We start from the raw sequence: 13,542 nt of genomic DNA, 5'->3' as shown, positions 1-13,542 counted from the left end.
GGCTTACATCCCAATGTGTTATTTCTTTTTTTAAAAAAGGGGGGGGATATTACTTCTGGGTGGCAGGGATGTGGACGTTTATTATCCGTCCTTTTTGGTTACTTTCCAACGTTTCGCCTGCAGTGAGCTTCCTCTGCGCTCAACCACACGCTCTGCTCCCGCACTGGCACGAACGCTGGCAGCGCTGGACGCACTAAGGACAGCATGATCCTGAACTTGAAATATGACTACACGTGATTTTAGCCTGAACTGGCAGCCTCAGTCCTACCCTCTGTGAGCTGAGACTCAGGGCATTCATCAATATGATAATTTAAAAGCAAACTGCGTAGAGAACACGTTCTCCATTTACATGAGGGCCTCAGCGGGACCCATCTTTTGTACAGAATTAAGGTAACCAAACTCTTTTCTCCACTGCCATCTGGTGGAAAAGAGAGGAAACCTCATCTGTACCTTCCACAAAAAAACCACGGTTCTTTTCAGTGAAGCCCCTCTTTTATTCTGGGGCTACTGTGAAGCAACCGTTTACTTTCTTTAGTGCCATCTTCAAACTAAATTCTTCAGCTTTCAGCTTAGATAAGAAAGATCTGCTCTTTCCTCTTCCTCCGCTCAGATTCCTTCTTTAAAAATTTTGTAATCAGATGTTGCTTCTTCCTCACGAGACTATCCTGCAACCACAATCCACATTCATCTGCATCTCAAGCCCTGCAGAGTAGACAATTCCAACAGTTGATTTCTGTATTAAACATTTAGTGTCGTTTGCTTTTACATAGACTATGACGGCAAGCATTTCTGCTTTAAAGAACTTTTTGAATATAACATATTTTCACATAAATATGGAGTGGAAATTACAAATAGTTCCCTCTTCCAAGAACTGGATGAGACAGTAAAAAAGAAAACATACAGTATCTTACCAAGAGCTAATAAAATAGGCCAGATATTTCAGACATTAAAGAAAAATACCAAAAAAACCAGGACATTAAAAAAGCAAAAAAAAAAAAAAAAAGTAACAGGATTATTAATCCCCCAGTTTGCAATACTGAGTTCCTTCATCCATTTACAATCCAGAGATGTCACTGAGCAGGGCAGTAAAATTACCCTGGAAAATTCCAGCTGTACTCACAAAAAAGAAGTCAATTCTCAATGGTTTTCCATTAGTGTTTCATGTGGCTCTGATTCCATTCGAGCTTTATAACCTGCTATAACGGACAGCTTTTTAACTGTTTCCAAGTCTGCATTAGCAGAGAGTGGAAATAAAGTCCAAGGCACTCCCTCAGGGGCTCACATTTGTTAGATTTCGATGCAGATTTAAATTTAGTGAATTTTGGTCACCCCGGTCAGGTGGCCCTGTAGGTTCACACACACACACTGGGTGGTTGGTTTCACTTCTCCTTTCTCAAAGTTTATGATAAAAACACTCACCCCTGTATTGGGGCTGACTGATGTGAGTTCGGACCTGCTCAGGGTCACCAGGAAGGAACACTTAAGGTCCGTCAGGAAATAATCCAACAGGCTTCTCATGTAGGCGCCGTGACTCACAACTAAGACACTGGCCACTAACCCTGGAGCGCTGCTGTCCAAATTAAACTTGGAGGCACACTTTTCCCCTAAGGAAATATCTCTGCCAAAGAACTTTCCAGACAGTCGCTCGGGGCTTCTTGGGAAAACTTTTCATTCTGACTTCTTTCAGGATCAGCTGACAAAGAAATTCAAAGAAGTCTTTTCCACGCATTTTCACCTGGTCCAAAGTCTCTCCTCCGGGCGGTGTGAACACAGGGCACTCCTGCCCAGCTGCTTTGCCCATGGCCCTTAGCTCACTCAGCGGCCAGCCTTCTGCAACCCCGTATTTACTTTCTCGAAGTCTTGAATCATACTTTACTGTCATATCTTTGCAAAATTTGCTCTTCTCCAAAATTCCATGCACGGTCTGCTTTGTCCTCATGAGGTCACTGGAGAAAATGTGAGTAAACTTCACGTTATTAAGAAATATGTCAGCAGCAGCTGCTTGTTTAAATCCAGTTTCTGAAAGAGGCTCATCTATTCCTTGTCCTTGAAGGATTTTCTCCTTGTTAAGTCTTATTTCTCCATGCCGGACCACTGTCAGAGCGAAGCGCGTCATCCCGCCAGCGCTGGGACAGAGCGAAGCAAAGGCCGCGCGCGCCGCCCGAACGTCACCCGCACTCCGCACAAGCCACCCGGCACTGCCCAGGATGACTTTTTGAACAAACAACAGTGATTTCATAATTTCAATTTTAAAACAGGACGTACATCTTCTACTACCATGGGAAAAAAATTGTCACAGTATTGTAGTTTATAGAAGACTAAAATTTAATTGCTAAAGATTTGAAATTTACAAATATACTACATTAGGTTTATGGGTCAGCTAAGTTAATATCTCCACAAATAGTTGTGTCTGCTCAGTTCAGCATCTTGACACAAAGTGTCCTTCATTCTCTCTCCACCCTCTACCTCAGTTTCCTGAATGCTCACACCCCTTCCCACTACTTGTCCTTCACATGTACTTTTCCCTGTCTTTGGTATATTCTTCTCAACACTCTACAGTTAGTAAGTCACCAAAGAATAAAAAAAATATATCTTCAGAGGATTTTCCCAGAGCTTTTAGACTAGGTCAGGTGCACTGGGGTGGTGGTATGACATCAGGCAGGGCCTGACTTTTCCGTGTCTCCTTGTCCCGAGCTGTACGCGAGGGGAGCAAGGATAGTGCTCATCCTCTGGGGCTGTTAAGACACGCGATGGGCCAGAGCGCATCAGATGTTTTGCACCCAGCTTGTGCTCACATGAATGGCGTCTGCTATTGGTTTTGTTAGGCAGTTTTGGCGCGGACTCTTCACAAGGTATTAACTTTGGATGAGTGCCTTCAATAACCCAGACCTCCAGTTTCCTCATAATTAAAAAAGAAAAACATGAATTTGACAATAGAGGAATGCTTACCCTGGAGAATGGTGAAGATTGAAAGAGCTAATGTTTAACATGCTTAATACTAGTGTCTTATGAGTCTGTCTCTTCTGTATAGAATTGATGGTTTTCATGCAGGGAGCACCAGGGAAGTGCTCACTTGTGCCCAGGAGGCCCTTGTTAGGTCTAGAAAAGATGAGAGCCCCAGAGAGCAATTCCCAGGATGCTTTTTCATTCTGGTTTGTCACACAGGTGGAGAGGAATCCTAGTTTCTCATTACTGCTTTTATGTCAGAGATCTGCCTTTTCAGGACATGGACCTTCTCAAAGAAGGAGCCTGGAAACAGGACCGTGTTGGCTGTTGGAAATTATCAAGTTGTTTCCCAGTTGAGCTAGTGTTTTCCAAATCTTCCTGAAACACTTTCTTAGTGGATTCAAGTGTCTGCCTTGCTTGTGACAGTTTCCACCTTACATTCCTTTAGGGTCTGAATCTGCAATTCCTTTCAGTATAGTAAAGTGTGGAGGTTACTGAAGGACTTCAAAGTATTGTTCTCTCTCAATGCTCCTCTTTCTATTACAGATTTTAAAAGTTTTCTTAGTTTTCGACTAGAAGCCTCTGTATAGCTTTGAGCTCCCCTCCGCAAAAAAAAAAAAAAAAAAAAAAAAAACAACCCAAACCTTAAATTACTTCTTACACCAGCCTAGGAAACAAGAGTCCACTTCAAGAGGCAAAGAGCTTATTTGAGATCAAAGAATTGCAGTTTGGAGCACACAGGTTTAGGTAGAAACCCAATTATTGTCTCAATTACAGGAGAGGGGTTTTTATGGCAAAAAGAGGAAGATGAGGTAAGTTGTGCAAGATGTAATTGAGGGACTTCCCTGGTGGTCCAATGGTTAAGACTCTGCGCTCCCAATGCAGGGGCATGGGTTTGATCCCTGGTCAGGGAACTAGATCCGGCATGCTGCAACTAAAAAAGAAAAGAAAGATCCTGTATGCGGCAAAGAAGATCCCGCGTGCCATAGCTAAGACCTGGCGCAACCAAATATGTTTATTTATTTTATATTTATTTATTTATTTACAAAATAGATGAGGTAATTGATTGGATGATGTGTTCATTGGTAAACAGATGAGCTAAAGCTAGGTTTGTACTTCATTGATTATTCAGGTGAAGTGTTGACCTGAAACGAACAGGCTGCCAGATATTTCTCCAGCAAAGATGGGTTTATTTGGGATCAGCTGAGAATTGCAAAGAATCTGCAACCATCGTGAGCCACTTGAAAGCCTCTACCCAGCTAGGGAAGGAGAATGATTTTACAGGAAAGAAAAGGAAGTTGGGAGGGCTGTAGTAAACAGAGTCTGAGGCTTTTCATTGGCTGAGTCCTTGACAAGAAAGAAGAGCAGTCTTTCTTCTTCCTCTTGGGTTCTGCTATCAGTGCAGGTCATGAGAGCTCCCCCTTCTGGTCTCCCAACTCTTTAATTGAAGTTTCTGTTTTTATTTTATTTTTTAAAATTTTGGCTGCGTTGGGTCTTCGTTGCTGCGTGCAGGCTTTCTCTAGTTGCGGCGAGCGGGGGCTACTCTTCGTTGCGGTGCGCGGGTTTCGCATTGCGGTGGCTTCTCTTGTTGCGGAGCACAGGCTCTAGGCTCAAGGGCTTCAGTAGTTGCAGCACGTGGGCTCAGTAGTTGTGGCTCTTGGGCTTTAGAGCACAGGCTCAGTAGTTGTGGCGCACGGGCTTAGTTTCTCCGCGGCATGTGGGATCTTCCCGAGCCAGGGCTCGAACCCGTGTCCCCTGCATTGGCAGGTGGATTCTTAAGCACTGTGCCACCAGGGAAGTCCAAATATTCTGTTTATTAATTTTTCACATTCTCCTCCTTTCCTCCCCACCCCCGTTGCTGCGCCAGGAGGGTTGTGGGATCCTAGTTCCCAGACCAGAGACCGAACCGGGCCCTTGGGTGTGAAAGGGCCGAGTCCTAACCACTGGACTGCCAGGAAATTCCCACCTCCCATGTTGATCAGGATCTTCCTCTGAATGCATCACTGATCATGAGTCAGGTTTTCTAGTTTCAGTGGCTTTTTGTTCCTCTATGTCAGGAAAGACATTTCCTGGGTGCAGTGTCTCAAGTCCGAGGAAAAGTGCACAGATTAGAAACCTATTAAGGTCACATTCAAGTCTTAGGCACTTTTTATCTGAAGTCCATGTTATCAAGATGATATACATTGGAGATCTTATGAAGCATTATCCTACCACCAAAGGGTTGGTGGCAAACTTCTAACAGGCCTGGTCCAGATATCTTGGGAAAGCTGTGTCATCAGATGTCCTCTGCTTCAATTCTGGGAAATCTTTCCTCTCAGGTCACCAATGATGTGCAGATCCAGTCAGGGTTCAGCACTTTCTTTAGGTGTCATGTGAATCCAAGAGTCTGTTCCTTGTAGTTTGGTGACACAAGGGCTGGGTAGCAGTACTCGATAGGGGCCTTCCCAGCCAGGTTGAAGAGCGTTCTTCTGGAGGTGTCTTTTCCAACAGATGAAATTTCCAGGTTGCAAAATGTGATGCTTAAGATATTTGTCTCCTGAGGGCACACTGTGGAAAGATTGCTTGACCAAAGCATGGTTATTTTTAATAGAAGCAATCGGGCCTTTGCTAAACTGGAGTATCTCTTATCAGTTGTGGGTCAAAAGAAGCAGGAGCCAAGTGCATCGTGCATCCTGTGACTATCTCAGAGGGTGAGAGCTTACGAGTCCCAAAGTGGGGGATCTGAGATTTAGAAGGACCGATGGCAATGCTTTCGGCCACGATGTTTGCAGGCCTCTACAAATCTTGCCAACTGAGTTTTAATAAAGCTGTTAGAACATTTGACTAAATCAGAGGATTGAGAGCAGTAAGCACAGTGAAATTATTGTAAAACTGACCAAACAGCACAGACATGTTGAAACACCTGACCAGTAAAACTGTTCCTCGATCACTATGAAATTCGAGAGGAGTTCCCCAGGTAGGGATAATCTTTTCCAAAAAGACATTAGCCACAGAAGAGGCAGTAGCCTGTCTGCAAGGGAAGGATTCAACCCAGTGTAAAAACATACAGATCATAACTAAAACGAATTAGTATCTGTTAGATGGAGGAAGTTGTATGAAATCGTTTTGGTTTGTTTTTTCCCCAGTTGACAGTGTGAAGGAGTTGTTACATTTTGTGGATCAGCATCATCGGCTTCCTGAGGAACCTTTGCTAAAATGGATTATGAGAGTAAATAATTTGGGGGCTATGTGTTTGGTTTCAAGTGCTGCAGAGTGGAAGAGCGTGTTTGGGTTACAGCAGGACTCAGAGGTCACTATGAAATAATCACAGATGTCTATATGTGATCCAGACACACAGGAGGTTGTTGCTGAGGGAACAGCCAGCCTGGTGGAAGGATAGAAGCCACTGTAAAGTCTGTTTAGCCTGAGAAGGGGGAAGGTCCATCTCCCCCAGTGAATGCCAGGTGGAGCATCCCAGGCGAAGCAGATGATATGCTTTGTATGCAAGCAGTGTGGGACTGGCTTTATGATGATGGGGATACTCACCGGCTGAATATGCCCATTACCCAGGTCGTGGTAAATGCCGTAGTTCAAGGAGCTCCTTTCGCATGGGCACCCCATATGACCTTGTTGCGAAAACCGAAAACAGTTCAGGGAAACTTTATGGAAATGATTGCTGTCTCAGTTTCCCTTCGTGGGTATTACAAATGCTGATAAAAACATTATATTAGGGCTTCCCTGGTGGAGCAGTGGTTGAGAGTCCGCCCGCCGATGCAGGGGACACGGGTTCGTGCCCCAGTCCGGGAGGATCCCACACGCTGCGGAGCGGCTGGGCCCGTGAGCCATGGCCGCTGAGCCTGCGCGTCCGGAGCCTGTGCTCCGCAACGGGAGAGGCCACAACAGTGAGAGGCCCGCGTACAGCAAAAAAAAAAAAACAAACAAAAAATACATTATATTAATTAATAAGAGATTGAGAAAAGTCCCTTGACTCTCCCCTAGGACTCTCTCCAGTCTCTTATTAATTAACAATGTTTTTTATCAGCATCAAGGGACTCTTCCCAAGAAGGTGAAAAAAATTTTTTTAAGTTTTTAAGAAATGAGGTGAATAAAGGAAATACTAATATGAGCGAAACAGAGAGGAAATGTAAAGGAACGAGTAATATGACTTGTCCTAGTAGTTTGGAAATCTTTAAATAGGATTTACTTTTTTAAAAAATTAATTAATTATTTATTTTGGGCTGTGTTGGGTCTTCATTTCTGTGCAAGGGCTTTCTCTAGTTGTGGCAAGCGGGGGTCACTCTTCATCACGGTGCGCGGGCCTCTCACTATCGCGGCCTCTCGTTGCGGCACACAGGCTCCAGACGCGCAGGCTCAGTAGTTGTGGCTCACGGACCTAGTTGCTCCGCGGCATGTGGGATCTTTCCAGACCAGGGCTCGAACCCGTGTCCCCTGCATTAGCAGGCAGATTCTCAACCACTGCGCCACCAGGGAAGCCCTGTTTGGAAATCTTTAGTTGCTATTAAGAAATGGGATGAATCTAGGGAATTCCCTGGCGGTCCAGCGGTTAGGACTCCGTGCTCTCACTGCCAAGATCCCAGGTTCAAACACTGGTCAGGGAACTAAGATCCCACAAGCCAAGCGGCGCGGCCAAAAAGAAATGGGTTGAATCTAGCAGATATTGATGGGGTTGAGACAAAAGTTTTAATCCAGCACTACCAAATACTGAGTGGGCCAAATGGACCCCCTTCTGGGACTCAACATTAAATGACCCCAAACAAGTCTGCTCTATTTACCCCAGTTTGGAGACATTAAAAAAACCTGAAAGCCAAGATTACTATAAGTACCCTGACCAGCAGTCACTTGAGGCAGTGGTTAGGCAGATTATTCAAGGTAAAGGTCAGGGTCCCTTGGCTTCACCCTTTACTGTGGACCCAAAGCCTTTTGCATAAGAGTGGGTAAAATGGTCAGAGTGGAAAAGATGAAACAGGAGGGAAGGGGGTAGGGCACAATTTTAAACGAATAACATAACCATTGAGGATATGATAAAAACTTGTTAGAACCAACTAGGTCCAATATGGTGGAAGACTCCACTTCCAGTAGACCTTGAACCTCATTATACACTCGTTGTAATACATTGCCATGCTAAATGACATACCCACAGGCACCGGAACAGTTCTGAGGCTGACCGTAAAAGTCCAAAAGGTGGGTGGTGGCCCAATTCCTGGGAATCCTCCCCTTCCTCAAAATAGTTCAAATAATCCTCCCACTTATTAGCCCATGAAATTACCAAGCCCATGAAAACTAACCACCCCGTATTTTGGGGCCACTCTCAAGACTTTTGAGACGGACCATATTCTGTCTATGGAATATGTATCTCTCTAAATAAATCCGCTTCTTACATATCACTTTGTCTCTCACTAAATTCTTTATGCCATGAGACATAAAGAACCTGAGCTTCATTAGGTCCTGAAACAAAGTGTGCGATTTCCATTAAAAGACAGTGGGTTCGGGCTTCCCTCGTGACGCAGTGGTTGAGAGTCTGCCTGCAGATGCAGGGGACACGGGTTCGTGCCCCGGTCCGGGAAGATCCCACATGCTGTGGAGCAGCTGGGCCCATGAGCCATTGCCGCTGAGCCTGTGCATCCGGAGCCTGTGCTCCGCAACGGGAGAGGCCACAGCAGTGAGAGGCCCGCGTACCGAAAAAAAAAAAAAAAAAGACAGTGGGTTCAAGTCCCATCTGGGTTGTGCAGTTTCAAAGATAAGTTTCCAGGATATAAAGTTTTGTCAACTTTACCTCAGTGTTTAATGGAAATGGATATTATGTCTGGCTGGGAAATACTTCCCTTACCTAGAACTGTAAAAACAAAATCTGGATGAAGTCCTCATAGAGACTACGGTTTGTGAAAGGAAAATCAAAACGGAGTTTCTGTTGCTAAGAGACCTCTCTAAAATGGAGCCAGGAGGCCATTAAGGACTTATGACTTATGCATGTCTCAGCCTGGATGGAATCTGACCTTTTGATCACTCATTGCCCTAATGAAGGCATCCAGAATATTTGCCAGAGACTCAAGTTACTTATCGGACCCTTACCCCAAAACAACTCATGATTCTTTCAGGACAGTTATCTCCTGACTCGGGTCAGAGTCCGACACAATTCTCACCAGGCAAATTTTAACAATCTCGTGGCTTTTTGTCTTTATAAGCCCCTGACTCCTTCTATTCCCTACTCTTTTTCTCTTGTTGCTGAATGCAAGTTCCTGTGCCCAACGCGCAGTGAGGCCAAGCAAACCAAAACATTGGAGTTTGGAGCAGAGAAAGGTTTATTGCAGGGCCAAGCAAAGAGAATGGGTGGCTTGAGCTCAAAAACCCCCAAATCCCTGATGTTTTTGGAGGAGAAGTTTTTTCTTTTTTTCTTTTAAACTTTTTATTTTATATTGGAGTATAGCCGATTAACAATGTTGTGATAAATTCAGGTGCACAGCAAAGGGATTGAGCCATGCGTATACACGCATCCATTCTCTCCCAAACTCCCCTCCCATGCAGCCTGCCACATAACATTGAGCAGAGTTCCCTGTGCTATACAGTAGGTCCTTGTTGGTTATCCATTTTAAATATAGCAGTGTGTACGTGTCGATCCCAAACTCCCGGGAGAGAAGGTTTTATAGGCAAAATTGGGGGTGAGAGCTGCAGGGTGTGTGACTTTCTTCTGACTGCTTGGTAGTGAGGTAACAGGGTGGGAATCTCTGCTCAACCTGAAGTTGCCATCTTCCACCTGGGTGAGGGCCTTAGTTGCTGCAGAAGAACTCAAAGATACTGAGTTCTGCAGCATTATGCAGGATTACGTATACCCCTTGAGCAGCAACCAGGATCTTGCTGCATTGCCGCACTCTTGTTTCTTGACTGCTCTTCCTTTGTTTCTGCATCCCCTCACTTCCATGATTAGCAACTGTTTGAATCTGTTCTTTGGAACTCAGGGAATGTCTAGGAGGCTGAAGGAAGCCTATCTCCTACAAATAAGAAACAGGGGGCACAAAGGGTCCTGCTTGGTTTCAGTACCTTGCCCTATGCATTTCTTCCATTTGGCTGTTCATTGATATCCTTTATCCTATCCTTCAGTAAAGTGGTAAACATAAGTAATGTTTCCCTGTGTTCTGTGAGCCGCTCTAGCAAATAATTTGATCCAAATGGGAGGAGGTCATGGGAACCTCCAATTTGTAGCCAAGTTGGAGAGAAGTTGTGGGTAACTTGGGGACCTACTACTTGAGATTGGCATCTGAAGTGAGCTGCAGTCTCTGGACTGATGTGGTCATAGACTTCTTTCATGAAGAATGTCAAAGGCCAGATTCTGCTCGCAGAGATTTATACATGGATGTGACTTGCAGTAATATGAGAACCTGTTGTTTCTAATTTTCTGCCACTCTGAATTGCCAGGGAACCTCCTAGGTAAATGCCCAAATTTCTGGTCTATGTTCCCAAGGAAACAGGCAGCTCCACGTTGCTATTTCTGAAGCTTATCTTCCCATTTCAAAAATATCTTTCAATTTTCCCTCTAATCCTTCTTGTGATGGCCTCTCCTCCCAGAGGACTATAGCTTTTTCATAGCACTAATGCAGATGTGACCATCTTACTGGAAGAAGGGAAAGAGGCTTAGATGCTGGTAGAAAAACCTGTCAAAAGGTATGTTTCTGGGTAAGTTGTGGTGAATTAGCCCAAGTAAGTCTTTGTAGAAAAGATCCTTGTAGGAAGCGTGAAGGCTTTTTAGGATATTGTAGGGATACACTATTCTAGGATCCCAGATGAAAAGAAAGTTGAGGGATCTTCAACATAGGCTCCAAAAGGACCATTCCTCTATCTCCATTTATTATCTGTCTATATCTGTTATGGTGTCACCAGAAGGGGGACCCCTTTCAGGGTCTGAGAGTGCAGTCTTGTCTAACACCCAGAAATGAATTGTCCGAGGAGACACACGTACTGACAAAACAAAAGACTTTATTGGGGAGGGGCGCCCGGGAGGAAAGCAGCAGGGTAAGGGATCCCAGAAGAACCGCTGCGCCATGTGGCTCCCAGTCTCAGGTTTTATGGTGATGGGGTTAGCTTTCCAGATTGTCTGTGGCCAGTCATCTTGCTCGTGCCCATATTTGGTCTGTCTCAGGGTCCTTCCTGGTGGCACGTGCATCTCTCAGCCAAGATGGATTCCTGCGTGAGGGTTTCCGTGAAATTGGCAGGACATATGGACTGGCATATCCTCCCTCCTTTAGGCCCCTTCTGAATTCTTCTGTTTTTTTTTTTTAACATCTTTATTGGAGTATAATTGCTTTGCAATGGTGTGTTAGTTTCTGCTGTATAACAAAGTTAATCAGCTATAGTATACGTATATCCCCATATCTCCTCCCTCTTGCATCTCCCTCCCACCCTCCATATCCCACCCCTCTAGGTGGTCAAAGGTAGTTTTACAAGTTATATTCTGGGCTGGCGTCTCCTCTCTCTCCCTCTTTCTTTTTTCTTTTTTTTTAAGATCCCATGGATCTTACTTCCCCACCCGAGCCCCCTGCATTGGAAGTGCAGAGTCTCAACCACTGGACCGTCAGGGAAGTGCCCCCCTCCCTCCTTCTGACCTCTCCTGATTTTTGGCAGCAGCACCATCTTCCTATTCAGGACCTCCTGCCGTGAGACAACCCCTGCAAGTAGTTATTATCTATCATGCCTGGCCAAGGCAGGCAGTTTTGGCCAACAGTTCCCTAGCAATGGCATTTTCTCTAAGGTGGAGGTGTTTACCATCAGAACAATGTACATAGGTACTTTATTTATTTATTTATTTTGGCGGTATGTGGGCCTCTCTCTGTTGTGCCCTCTCCCGTTGCGGAGCACAGGCTCCGGACGCACAGGTTCAGCGGCCATGGCTCTCGGGCCCAGCCTCTCCGCGGCATGTGGGATCTTCCCAGACCGGGGCACGAACCCGCGTCCCCTGCATTGGCAGGCGGGCTCTCATCCACTGCGCCACCAGGAAGCCCGGTACTTTATTTTTTTAATGGCAAATTATTTTTCTTAAGTTCACTGAAGGTAAATATACTACTGAGTTTTGGTTAAGAAAAGCTGTCAATTAGGTGGAAAAACACTTTTCCTCTAAAGCTGAGCTCCAGAGACCAGATATGACCATCTGTGTTAGAGGAAATGAAGAGCACACGCAGTGGTTTGCAGGGACAGCACTGCCAGTGCCCCATAAATGACTGAATGTATTCACAGACCCCGCATAAAAGCCGATGTCTAAATCTTTGTTTGCCCTAGGGGCATTTACGTTATTTTGTTGGCATTCCTATTGTTTTTCCTTAATGCAGCACTATAAATTGCCCATCTTAAGCCGATTAAAATGACAGTAAGTTCATGGTAGTTGTAGTTTGGAGAACCAAGGCAGTTAGACAGAGTGTGACCTTTTCACATGAATATAGGCTCAAAATGGTGGCTCTGAATCTAGAATGCCTTCCGCTCTTTCTGAGTCTACCATTTTTCACATTTAACGTATTCCCTTATCACTCTCTGTTTATGCGTCTGTGTTTGGACTCTATTCTCTCTGGTGTGTTTAGATATCATTGAAATATCTGAGTGGAAGGGGGCTTTATTTTTGTCCCATTCTCTATCTTCCAGCACAGAAGTTTATTTTCAAGAAACATAGGGGAAAGGGCAATGATTTGCTTTAGTGATATATTTCAGGTTGGAGTTCAAGATGGAAAATCAATGACTATCAGCACAGGAGGGTATTTATCCAAACAATTCATCCCAAAGTTTAGTAACAGAATAAAAATCATAAAGTAGTATCTCAAATGCTCCAAGTGTGACAAGGACTGTGAGTATCTGGTGCAGTTGGATGGGCAGTATGGAAAACAGGTAGAACACTTCTGACCAGTGATCCTCACCTTTGCAGAAAGCCCCACTGAGGCTTTATACAGCATGTTTGTAAGCAGCTTCTCTTTAAAATTAATTTATGAATGTGTGAAAATATTTCACCATCCTGATCCATTCTTAGGATGAGACAACTTCTCCAGGAAGTGCATATGGGCAGCTGAAATACAGTCAACACCATTTAGAGGCTATTCATTATATATCTGAGAGTATTTTATGTTTGTGATATTTTTCCCATTCTCAACAACATGAGCATTTTTAAAATGTTGATCATAGAGAGAATGAAGTTACCAGAGGCAGGAAATAAGTGAAGCAGTGAGTTCCCTGAGAAAAAATGAAGGTGACATTTAGGTTCAGATGCAGATAATGGCTTCAGTCAGAGTCAGGACCACTTCTGCAGAGGTGAGAAAGGAAGAAGCAAGGACGATACAGCTCTACATGAGTGTGTAAGGGTTACGGAGCAAAGATAAAAGTACAGACTCCTCATTTTGACCATGAAGTAGGTTATATGAGGAGTGAGCAGCTGTGTGGGAGGTGGTGGCGGTCTGGAGCAAGGTCTGTGTGGATTTGGGAGCTGGTGCAGGAGTCCGAGCTGAACAGTGCACAGCGCAAATGTGGGGAAATCACACTCAGGCAAGATACGATACCTTGGAATAGGATAGTAGTGTCGGAGCTCATTGAGTTGGTTGGCGTGGTGAATCCAGGGGGTGAAAATAATGT

The 13,542-nt window shown here is 44.6% G+C and overlaps 1 pseudogene; it reads right to left on the bottom strand.

Annotated features, from left to right (window-relative positions):
* Positions 1-1,311: 1,311 nt before the first annotated feature.
* LOC136140861 (fructose-2,6-bisphosphatase TIGAR pseudogene) lies at positions 1,312-2,116 on the bottom strand (annotated as a pseudogene).
* Between the last annotated feature and the right edge of the window lie 11,426 nt (positions 2,117-13,542).

This window comes from Phocoena phocoena, chromosome 20 (assembly GCF_963924675.1).
Source record: "Phocoena phocoena chromosome 20, mPhoPho1.1, whole genome shotgun sequence".
NCBI classification, from domain to species: domain Eukaryota; kingdom Metazoa; phylum Chordata; class Mammalia; order Artiodactyla; family Phocoenidae; genus Phocoena; species Phocoena phocoena.
This window is presented reverse-complemented; position numbering and strand designations above follow the sequence as displayed.